The following is a 12,700-nucleotide window of genomic DNA, read 5'->3' on the forward strand; positions in this document are numbered from 1 at the left end:
CGGGTGCTGGTTAGGGATCAGTGGTTGAATATAATTGCTCCAGCATTTACACACAGCAAAAACTGGAATGTTGCAGCTACCTACAGCAGGTCTTGTGTGATCTTTTAGGACATCGCTAGATTTAATGTTATCGCATCGCGGAACGACAAAAAAAATTACAGCGGCCACTTAACACTGAAACGTTAGTAAACACCAGGGGTAGTTTAGAGATAAAAGCCGCCACGCGTTCCGGCAAACCCACGCTGCGATATTATCAAATCTTGATGAAAACGAGACGCGGAGTGCATCTGAGGCAACCTGCTCAGTGAATCCTTCTGCCCCATTCCAATGTCGCACCTTTCACTCGCTATAGAATTGTCAACCCAACAGCCGCTCTTTTCAATGGGAAATAACAGGTGAAGCGATTTTGTTGTGTGATTCTGAGAACATGCTCGGCTTTTAGACCTTCCATATAACTTTCCAATTCTTCGTTCATTGATTTCAGACTGTCAAAATCAACCATTGAGTAATCGCCATTGGTTCAAGTTGATCTCCAACCAGTCAGTGAGGTGAGATTACAGAATAGTTTAACCCAAAGAAGAACTTTGATTTTATCTCCCAGAACTTATTTACTTGGGCGGCACGGTGGCACAGTGCTTAGGACTGCTGCCTCACAGCACCAGAGGCCCCAGTTCGATTCCGGCCTTGGGTCAGTGTCTCTGTGGAGTTTGTACGTTCTCCCCGTGTCCATGTGGGTTTCCTTCGGGTGCTCCGATTTTCTCCCACAGTCCGAAAGACGTGCTGGTTAGGTGCATTGGTACCTCAGTGTATCCGAACAGGCGCAAGAGTGTGGCGGCTAGGGGATTTCACAGTAACTTAATTGCTACTTGTGACTAATAAATAAACTTTAAATACCATTCTCCCATTACATCTAATCTTAAAGTCGTGCCCTCAACCACTCTTTCTGGTAACCTGTTCCCACCTACAGACTGTCCTCTATGTGTATGGCTTGATCTTCCAACCCCTTCACTGTCTCAGCTTAGATCAAAGCACTGTTAGGAGTTAACTTGCTCCAGATCTTTATCTTATTTCACTGTGCACTGCCTACAGAAAGTTGTTGAACAGCTGAAACATAAAAAAAGCGAACTTGTTGCAATTTAAATCGCCTTACAGAAAATCCAGCAACAAAAAGTTATGATATTCCAAATGATGTACAACCTGAACACGTCTCATTAATTCTTACTTGGCATTTGAGAGAATGGGTAAAGGTTAGGGTTAGGATCAGGGGCTATTTTCTGCAATTGGTGGAAAAAGTCCATTCCAAGGTAGCAGACCACACCCTGAGGGATGTATAGAATCTGATAATGACAAGGTGTGTTTCAAATGTCAACGTGTTCAAAACAGCTACATTCAAAGCGGCCACTAAAAGGTAGACCAATTAACGAAGGGCAGCAATTTAAGTCGCAATGTTTTACAGGGAAAAACAAAGAAAGCAAATTCGCAGGAAAGTAACCACGGAATTTCCTTGATGACATAAAGGGGGCAGCCACAGTAAAGTGCCGATTACTATAACGCTCAGTGGATCCCTTGTAAAATGCATAGAATGCACAAATGGAAGACATTTGCCTTGCAAATCTGGGCCACGACACTCAAAACTGACATATACTGCATGCACAGTTTCAATCTTCATGCAAGGGAGTTGGAGCGGGTCGCATAACTAATTACAACCCTAAGTAAACTTCCGAAGCATTTCATTCTTGCGTTTTCCCCCCTCTCCCTTTCTGCACAACCTGCCGGATCTCTAACAAATGCATATTCACTCAGAGATGCGACTGAACTTGACTTGCCGAACCAACGCAGCCGAGTACATGTCACCAACTATCAGGAAGAAGCCGGTGTGGGCTTTGCAAGAGCGCGGGAGCTACTTCCAACTCCTGGAGAAAAAAAATCGAGAGTATGAAGGGCATGGCGAGGGGCAAATTATAGACAGCCCCCTGTACCCTGTTACTAAGGCTTGAAATCCATCCATACAGCACAACTTTCAAATAATCATTGTCCATTTAAGCACTGAACGAGTAAGAACGAGTAGATTTATGATTTCTTCAAGTTACCTGAGGATGGCACTGCTTGAGAATGAGATTTGAGGTGAGTGAAGGCGTAGGTGAGAATTTGTGCTTGTTGCAATCTGCAAGATTAGAGGCGTCCAGGAGATGGCATTCCGATATGTCTGAGATTCCAATGGTTAGACTTGGCAGGGAGTGAGATGGTGCGATGATTGCTGAACTGGGCAACATAAAGCATTCTAATGTCTCTGTGCCTCGTTCCCTGTGTGTGTGTGTGTGCGTCTTCGTTTAAACTGTTAAAATATAACTTGGGGCCGTAAAATGCAAATACGTGGGCTATGTAAAGAACTCCAAACCCTACTGATTTGGAGTAGGGCTCCAGTAATAGCAATAAGAGCTAGATGAGGCTGTTATCAATATACAGGACAATTAGTGAACTCGAACTAGATGTGAGTTAAAAAAATATGAATTACAAATGGTTTAATTTCAGTACGCGTCCACTAAGAAAATGAAAATGATACAGCGCTTGTATTAATTCGTGTAAAATTTGGTGCATTTATCTGCGAGTTTAATCTGCGTTTGCTACCAAATAAACCTCTTGGACTTTAACCTGGAGTTGTTAAAATTCTTACTGTGTTTACCCCAGACAAACGCCAGCATCTCCACATCAGTTTAATCTGCGCCAGCGTGCAGAGATCATGGTAAAATCAAACTCGGTAGCGAATTTCGCGGTTTCAGTTGGGGCTAATTATGTAGAAAAATATGTTTAGGGTTGCGTTGCCCAGCTACGACCAGCAGCCCCCCTCCCCCCACATTTCCAAACCAAGATACTTGATCATCCTTATAAATTAGATAAAGATTGGTTTGTTATATGTTCTTGGCGTCTGCAAAGATCCCATCTTCAATTTTCATTGCTGCTACAGATATAATTTCATCCTCCCCCCCCCCCCCACTCCCGTGACCTATGTTGTGTTCTTAGAAAGTAGTTTAATGCATCCTTATCTGTGTGAAATGATGTCGCAGTATAAACTGGTCCAGAAAACACGCTGCCATGGTAATCTATAGTTACACTTTGCTTTCACTCTATTCGGAGGTTTGGTCGGTTTTAATGATTTGCTTTTATAGAACTCCAATATAGACTAATACAATAGGAAAAGGGCTTAATGAAATCATTGTTTATAAAACAGTCAGAACAATGGTTTTGTCACTGGAAAATTATTTGTTTTGAGAACACTTTAGGGAAGTTCAATTTCTTTAAACCTTAAGTCTGAATATTTGAGTTGTTCTCAAACTCAAAATTTGCACTTAGATGTGACCGCATGGTTGTAATTGCACACACACACTTATATACATTCTTCCCTTTTGTCTCAATGTGTATGCCTAAGCATGAATTTACCTCCCCTCAAGATTTTAGAATGGAGTTCAGATTTAGCCTCCCTATTTTTACATACATGCTGTCTTACATGCAGCATCTGAGAACTGGGCCAAGTACTTTTAACTGACACACTTGATACCACTCAAAACTTGGTAGTAAATATTCATCCAATGTTCTGTTGGGAGGCTGTTGGTTTCGGAACGGTGTCTCTTTAAGAAATCTTCATACTCTTCAGTAGGTTAATTGAAAATCTTTATTGACGATTAGAGCTATTTACATGTGTACAATAAAGTTTACAGTCCAGGAGCTAACTCCGTGCTTAGGTCTATACTAGCCTCTACGAGTTAAGATGCTGTTTCGGAGAGTCATTGCAGACTTGATGGGCTGAATGGTCTCCTTCTGCACTGTAGGGATTCTATGATCCCTCTTTACACTGTGGTGTTCATTGGCTGTAGAAAGTGGATAGTGGTTCGATGGGCTTGGAGATGCAGGGTGGGTAGAAGGGCCTGGGAGCTTTGGCTGTTGATCCAGCAGTAAGGGTACTCCAGTAACAAGCAATATAAGAGCTAACTTCACAAAGTAAATCAGAGTAAAGGTTTAATAAAGAAACTTCATTACATCACCACTCAAGCTACGCCCTGAGCCACAAATGCTTCCCGCAATCCCCATCTGCTTTCTATTTATACCGTATCATGTATAAAATGATTTATACATCATTTTGCCATTGGTTGCATCGTCCATCAGATCAGCTAGTCAGCTGACCCTCACAGCATGTTACCATTGATTACATTATAACAGAGGGAGGAGCCTTTTGAACTCACTTTTTAAAAAGCCCCCACATACACATTAGGGTCCACATCACCTCTAAGGGGCTGTGAAGCATGACTATGTTAAAAACCCGGTCTGAATTCATGTAAGAGAGTATGTGAGGAGTAAGAGATACGTAATTCTGCAATGGAGCCACTTTGTCTGGAGTATCGGACACAGGTTACTGAGAGCAATCAGCGCAAATCCTCCCAAAAATCAAGTAGCCCAGGAATTTGTTTTATTCATTCATAGGACATGGGCGTCGCTGGCTGGTCAGTATTTATTGCCCATCCCTAGTTGCCCAAGGGCAATTGAGAGTCAACCCCATTGCTGTGGCTCTGGAATCACATGTAGGCCAGACCAGTTAAGGATGGCAGATTTCTTTCCCTAAAGGACATTAGTGAACCAGATGGGTTTTTGACAATTGGTAATGGTTTTACGGTCATCAGTAGATTCTTAATTCCAGATTTTTAATTCAAATTCCACCATCTGCCATGGCAGGATTCGAACCTGTGGGTTTCCTCCGGGTGCTCTGATTTCCTTCCACAGTCCAAAAAGGTGCGGGTTAGGTTGATTGGTCATGGTGAAATTGTTCCTTACTGTCAGTGGATTAGTAGAGTAAATATGTGGGGTTACGGGGATAGTAACCTGGGTGGGATTGTTGTTGGTGCAGGCTTGATGGGCTGAATGGCCTCCTTCTGTACTGCAGGTATTCTATGATTCTATTCTATTCTATGGTTCTACTCAACACCACACTGATCCCTGGGTCATGTGCCTTCTTTAATCACTGTGTGGGCGGTACTATACTCAGTCCCACGTTAACCCTGTATGTGTCGGGCCCTCATACTATACTGTCCTACGAGTCTTTCTCTAATGTACATAGAGTTACATTTGTTTACTTCATGTCTTACAACAATTATCAGTCTCATACATTTATATTGTTGTTACCATAGAATTCCTCCAGTGCAGAAGAGGCCTTTTGGCCCATTGAGTCTACACTGACCCTCTGACAGAGTATTCCACCCAGGCCCTCTCCCTGCCCCATCCATGTTAATCCACACATTTACCATGGCTAACCCATCTAACCTAGACATCTTGAGACACTAAGGGGCAATTTAGCATGGCCAATCCACTGAACCTGCACATCTTTGGATTGTGGGAGGAAACTGGAGCACCCATACAAATGTGCAAACTCCACACAGACAGTCACTCAAGGCCGGAATTGAACCCCAGGTCCCTGGAACTGTGAGGCAGCAGTGCTAACCATTGTGCCACCTTTCCGCCTTTATTGCTATTACTGGATTTGCATTATTATAACATTTTCACTATCCCATCTCATCTCCCCCCATCCCCTTCAAGTCCTTGCACTTACAGGTTCAGGTGGTCTGGAGGGACGGCGGTCTGGTTGTAACCCTTTCATATCTCATTCAACATTCGGTCAGAAGAGTGGTAGACTCTGTTATTTCTGGTTCTTCCTGCTGGCTTGCAGGTTGGACTAGGATTTGAGTGCCTTCCTCAACATTTCTCCACTTTGCAATGAGAGCAGCTTGTCTAGGGATAGGGTGGAATCTTCTCCATTTTCTCCTGACTGTGCCCACTGCCATGCCAACTTGGTAGGATCAGCATTGGTCCTCATTCTGTCTGAGGACTCTACCCTCTCTCTTGATGTCCATAATCCAGACCTTGTCACCATTCTGCAGCTGTGGCAAGTGTCTGGTGTGATGCTTCCTGCTGTAAGCTGAAGCTTGCTTCTCTCTCTATGACTGATCTTTTGTTTGAATGTCCAGATTTCCAACACTAGCATTCATTTCTTGAATGGAATTGGAAGTTGTGTGCAAAGTTTGCATGGATGGGGACAGTCCATACTGAGGGGATTGACCTGTAAGTGAGTAGAGCAGTGGGAAAGTTCTCATTCTTTTTTATGAGGGTTTTAATCATGTGGACCCCTCATTCCACATCTCCATTTGTCTTGGGGTGCCGATGCAGCGGGGGAAGCTGACTTTGACTGCTAAGTGTGAAACATTCATTAGAGAATTGTGGGCCATAATCGGACATGATCTCATCCAGGATGCCACACAAACATTTCTTTTAGCACTTTGATGACCACTTCTGTACAAAGTTGTTTTACCTCTACCCATCTGGAGAGGTAGCCCACAACTATCAGGAAGGATTTGTTGTTGTAGACCAACACATTGACACCCAACCTCTTCCAAGGCCTGTTAGGGAATAGGCAAAACCTCTGGGTCCAGGGAGGCATCTTTATGAGCTCCATCTCATCCAATAAGGAGACTACAGGTTTACAGTCCCCCTTGATTGTAACCTGGAGGCTGATAATATGGTCAGAAAATTCTTCACATGTCCATGTCACCACGAGAGCCACCTTTTCTATGACAGTATATCTTGTCTCAATGTCCGATAGCTCTCTGGAAGCGTAATACACTGTTGGGCAACTTCCATCCAGTAGCACCTGAAAGCAGCCCACCCTGAGGCCTGTGGACAAAGTATCTGCTGCCATGGTAGTGGGCAGTGCTGGATCATGGTTGGCCAGAATGTCAGTGGCGAGCAACATTACCTTGATGTGAGTGACTGCTTCTTGCTGCAGGCCCCAGTACCATGCTTTGACTTTCTTGAGTCGGTGTCTCAAGGATTCTGTGAACTTCATTTTAACTTGCAAAGTAATTAAGTATTGGAAAGAGCTAAGTTCAAGAAGAGAGCCCAACTGCCTAGTGAACTCATCAACTCCTTCATAAATAATCTCTTCTATTGGATGAAAGAGGTGTTAATACAGAGATTTAAAGTCTGAACTCATCAGAGACAGAGTAGTGTGGGTGTTACAGTTGATATGCTCTATAACCCCCTACAAGCTAAAGAATATCTAACCCTGGATAAGACAATCCAGACAATGAGACTGTCTGAACTCTGCAAGTAGCATAGGATGACCTTAATGGGAGGGAATAAAGCATGGGGCAGAAGCCAACCCTCAGCCAGATTAGGCAAGAACATTGCTGTACTGTTCACAAACCCCAGGAGATGCTGGAGGTTGGGAACTGAGGAATGGATGGGGAACTTACCTATTGCCTTAGTTTTCTGTGGGTCCATTGTGATACCTCTGTTGCTGATGATGATGTGGAGCAGAAACCAAATGGAAGATTTAGAAAATTTGCATTTCTCATTCAGCGGCAACCTTGCTTCCTGCGGCCGCTGTAAGACTGCCAGGAGCCTTTTGTTGTGCTCTTCCAATGTCATCCTGTGAACGAAGAGATAGTCTGTCTGGCAGATGACCCCCCTGAAGGTTGTGCAAAATGTCTGAGGTTGTGTGTTGGAATATCTCTGGGGCAGACATGATTCCAAAGGGCAAGCAGTTGAAGCAGAATCTGCTGAAGGGAGTAATAAATTGTTAGCACCAGGATTTCTCATCAAGAGGAAGCTGCCAGACTCTAATCTTTGCATCTGGTTTCAAAAACACGTTGCACTTTGAGAGTTTAGTCAGGCTGTCATTCACTGAGGACATTATGGCCTTGTTAAGCTTATAAGGTTGCCGCAGATGCAGAGGGACCAGTTCAGTTTTAAGCTTGAGACCATTCTGGAGTACTTTGCAGTAGGTTGTACTTAGAATCTTAGAAGATTCTTAGAAGAATCTTAGAAACCCTACAGCACAGAAAGAGGCCATTCGGCCCATCGAGTCTGCACCGACCACAATCCCACCCAGGCCCTACCACCATATCCCTACATATTTACCCACTACTCCCTCTAACCTACGGACACTAAGGGCAATTTTAGCATGGCCAATCAACCTAACCCACACATCTTTGGACTGGGGAGATGACTCCCATGTTCACCACCTCATCCAGCTACTGCTGTACTTTTTTCATGAGGGGATGGTGAACTTTTTATGGAGTGAAAATGTAAGCTGGCTTAGCATCATCCCCCACTGTGATCTTGTATGCATTTTTCAGATGGACTAGTCATCAAAAGAGCTTTGGGAACTCATTCTTGTATTTTGAGCCAAGCACTTGTTGGCTGATCTCATCAATCCTTTGCAGGAGGTACAGCTCATCACAGGCATTGCGGCTTAATATAAGGTAGTTCCAAGAAGCATGGCTGGATCGTTTCTCGTTTTTGGTCTCAAAATTGTGTATTATTTTTGGGTCTTCTTTGTGTTTCTGGGGTTTTGGCTTGTGCAGTTGGCCATTGTGTCCCAATCTGATACAGTGGAAGCATTGGGCTGTACTTGTAGGACACTGATCTCTCCTCTGAGGGCACCTTGCATCACAACGCTTGCAAGGTTGCTTTGCTGGCTGGTTTGGAAATTGCTTTCTCTGACTTGGATTGTTTATAGTTTATTTATTTTTTAGTGTCACAAGCAGACTTACACTCACACTGCAATGAAGTTACTGTGAAAATCCCCTAGTCGCCACACTCCGGTGCCTGTTTGGGTACACTGAGGGAGAATTTAGCATGGCCAATTCACCTAACCAGCATATCTTTGGACTGTGGAAGGAAACCGGAGCACCCGGAGGAAACCCACGCAGAAATGGGGAGAATGTGCAAACTCCACACAGTCAGTGACCCAAGCCGGAAACTCAGGTCCCTGGCGTTGTGAGGCAGCAGTGCTAACCATTGTGCCACCATGGTTGTCTCTGTGTCCTTATGTCCTGATAGTGTAGATTGAGGGTTGGCTTCTGCCCCATGCTTTATTATCTCCCCTTAAGATCATTTTGTGCTACTTGCAGAGTTCAGACAGTCTAATTGTCTGGATTGCCTTGTCCAGGGTTAGATCTTCTTTAGCTTGTAGGAGGTTAGAGAGTATATCAACTGTAACACCCACACTACTCTGTCTCTGATGAGTTCAGACTTTAAATCTGTGTATTCACATCTCTTTGTCATCCAATAGAAGAGATCATTTATGAAGGAATTGATGGGTTCCCTGGGCAGTTGGAATCCCTTATTGAATTTAGTTCTTTCCAATACTCAATTGCTTTGCTTTGCAAGTTAAAATAAAGGTCAAACCTCCTCTTATTTGTCAGATAATGCTGTCTTACAATCATGTCATCTACAATTGGGTCTATAGAGTAGAGCAGCATGTTCGCCTCCTCTTTTTCTGACTTTTTAACTCAGTAATGGCTGCCTGGTTCAGCTATGTGCTGACTTCTTTCATCCCATGGTTTGCTTCGATGAGTAACAAGGTATTCAAATTTAAAATTCTGCTTGCCATTTTCTGAGCTGGACAGTCATGACATTTGTGAGAAATATAAATAATTAATTCTTCTGATCTTACAAGTCCGAAGGCAACGTGTGAGGGCTCTGATGGGGGAATTGAGTTTTAGCGACAGGCTGGCGCCTCTGATACTGAAGATGGCATTTTTCCATCCCGTCCGCCATGGGAATCGCAGTGGGCAGGGGCAAACCATACAAAGATCCATTGACCTCAGGCAGGAATTTCTGGCCTTTAGATGAGCGCAGGCAGAAAATCCCACCCTGAATTAGGGAAAGGGTCTCAGGGCTGGCTGAAGCCTGGAACTTTCAAAGATTTAGCTCACCCTTGCAGTCTCTGTGGACTCTGTGCTCTGAAGCTGGAATTCCAAGGTAGATCCAGTAGACTCTTCTGCTGCAGTAATAATTCTGTTTCAGCATCCAGATCTTTTCTCTGGAGCATTTTCTGGCAAAGTTTCTCTGCACCTTTAGCTTCTGTTGGGAGCTTCTCTCAGGTCAGAGTTTTCATTGATGTTTTTTCTTGTTCTTAGCCTTAGCATCTCAGCTTATTTTAGCATTTTAGCAAGATTATGGGTTTTTGATCCCCAACTGCCACCATGTTTGGAGAGTATTGGTCGCAGAACTGTGTCTCTTAAAGAAGCCTTCATAGTCTTCAGTAGGTTAACTGTAAGTCTTTATTAACAAGTAAAACTATTTGCACATATACAGTATAGGTTAAAGGCGAGGGGTCATCTCCATGCTTAGGTCTTTACTAGTCTTTGCTCAACACCACACAGATCCCTGGGTCTGGCTCATGTACCTTCTTACGTCACTGTACTGTGTCCCACATTAATTCTCTATGTGCCAGACCACCATACTATATGTTTACAATTAAGTTTGAGTTAATGCCAGCCTTTGTGCAATAGATTTACTATGTTTCTCTGAAAGCAAGCGCCTATGATTGGATTTATCTTGGAGCTTCTTTCAACCTGAGTCACATCAAAAGCTTGCCCTCAGCCATATTTGACCCCTGCACAAACATACATGTTTTTGTTAGGTGCCTAAGTTTACATATGTAGATATTACTTCATCTAGCACTGGCAATTAGATAGTCATTAACATAGGAATTCTTTGACCCGTGAACTATACTCCAACTCCCCCAAAATCAGCTAAATAGCTACGTAAAGGGAGCGAACTGCTGTTCCTATTTGATATGCCAGCCAACAGATAACTTGACCTGAGGCTTTACAGCAAAGACCTAAGCAGTTGTACACAAAATCATCCAGTAACCAAGTAAAATATAAATCAATACCCTCCTTCACAGGAATGTGCACTGTTGAGCATCTAAGAATCAGTCCAAGATTACCAATGAGAGACTCGTTACTCCTGGTTACTCCTAAATCTGTGTTTATGACATACATTGATTCATTACTTCAATACTTCATTGGAATATATGGCTACATAGAAAGTACATTTGCACTGGTCTGATGAGAACAATCACTTTCCCAAAAAGTGGACTAGTTTTGAAGCTTTGGATCAACGTGGAGGGGGAGGGCAGGTTCCCCGTTAAGAATCTCATTGTGAAAATTAGATGAATCAGGTAGTGCACATAAAATAATCTGATCACAGTTAACATGGACAAGGAATTCTATTGATGTAATGAAGACATTCTGCTCAAAGGCAGTGAAACTTGTTTCAAGTTTTATGGGTCTCAGGTTGAAAACATGAGCATGACACAGGATCACTCACCATCACATAAATCAAATCAAGTCTAGGTCAATCTGTATTACAGAAGTGCCCCTATATGGGTATGGAGATGTTTATAAGTACATGTCATTCTCTAGTATCATTATGTTGGATGGCATTTGTACAGTAAACAATAGAATTGCATGTTCCTTCTGAGGATACTATGCAGTATGAGAGTTTAATGAAGGATATGAGATGGACAGAGTTTAAATAGTCTGGCATTGCTTTTAAACAGAGCTCTTCTGTTAAACAAGAAGCAATAAAACTTACAGAAACCAGACGGCAAACTGTGAAGTATCAAGTCAAATGAATGCATGTGTAAAATCTGCACAGTTTATCCTGGCTCTGGCTCATGTGTTCTTTAACATCTCAGTGAGAAATATCAGGATTTAATATGAAAAATGAGTTTATATGTAGGTTAATGAAATTATTGTCAACAAGGTCATAGATCTACACAGTTACAAGAAAATCTATTAACTCCGAGAACTTTTCATCATGAATACTAATCTCTCCCATGACAATTACAATTTACATAGTCGTGAGCAAAATATTTTGAGCCTGGAGAGGAAAATGTTAAGAGAAACAATCCCTATATGTGTGAAACGGATTCTGCAAATGACACCACGGAAATTCATAAAATAAACCACATGGACATTGAGTTCAGTGAATTGTAACAGTAAATGTTACCATTTAAAAACTGGCCAATACTAAAGTATATTTAATTTTTTCAAAATTAACAATCAAGGATTGACACAGTAATATCGCATTTTAGGATGTGGGTTTTCACTTGTCATCCTTGCGTGAATTTTCCGCCTCAGACATCTATTTATGGGGAAGTAGCATTGGGAAGTCAAATTGGAAAAGACTGTGGGAGGACAATTATATTCTGAAGTTGGTATTAAGATAGTCATAGCATTTTACAGCATAAAAAGAGGCCCTTTGGCACACTGTGTCTGCGCCAGCCATCAAGCATCAGTATATTCTCATCCCATTTTCCAGCCCTTGGTCTGTGGTCTTGCATACTGTGGCATTTCGAACACTCATCTAAATGCTTCTTAAATTTAGCACTGGTTAGCACTGCTGCCTCACAGCGCCAGGGACCCAGGTTCAATTCCAGCCTCAGGTGACTGTCTGTGTGGAGTTTACACATTCTTCCTGTGTCTGTGTGGGTTTCTTCCGGGTGCTCCGGTTTCCTCCCACAGTCTGAAAGACATGCTGGTTAGGTGCATTGTCCATGCTAAATCCTCCCAAACAGGTGCCGGAGTGTGGCGACGAGGGGATTTTCACATTAACTTCATTGCAGTGTTAAAATAAGCCTTCTTGTGACATTAATAAATGAATAAATAAATTTTGTGAGGGTTCCTGCCTCTACCGCCCTTTCAGGCAGTGAGTTCTAGATTCCCACCATCCTCTGGGTGAAAAAGTTTGTCCTCAAATCCCCTTGCCTTAACGTGGTGGGTGAAGATGTCCTTAGTGCACTGGTACACCAAAATTTATAACTTGTTTTACAACTTTGCTGTACCTAACCTGTTGAGAA

At 42.8% G+C, this 12,700-nt stretch overlaps 1 protein-coding gene across 6 annotated transcripts in view; it reads left to right on the forward strand.

Moving 5' to 3' along the window:
* Nucleotides 1–12,700, forward strand: part of htr4 (5-hydroxytryptamine receptor 4) — a 184,908-nt gene that overhangs the window by 748 nt on the left and 171,460 nt on the right. For 2 of the 6 annotated variants that reach the window (XM_078231103.1, XM_078231108.1), the window contains exon 2: nt 485–548. The exons of 2 other annotated variants lie outside the window; for them this stretch is intronic. The gene's annotated coding sequence lies outside the window, so the exon portion shown is untranslated. Of the gene's footprint in view, nt 1–484; nt 549–1,434; nt 2,125–12,700 lie in introns of those variants that run through there. 2 more of the 6 variants (XM_078231105.1, XM_078231106.1) reach the window with 1 other exon arrangement.

The sequence above is a fragment of the Mustelus asterias genome, chromosome 16 (genome assembly GCF_964213995.1).
Source record: "Mustelus asterias chromosome 16, sMusAst1.hap1.1, whole genome shotgun sequence".
NCBI lineage: Eukaryota > Metazoa > Chordata > Chondrichthyes > Carcharhiniformes > Triakidae > Mustelus > Mustelus asterias.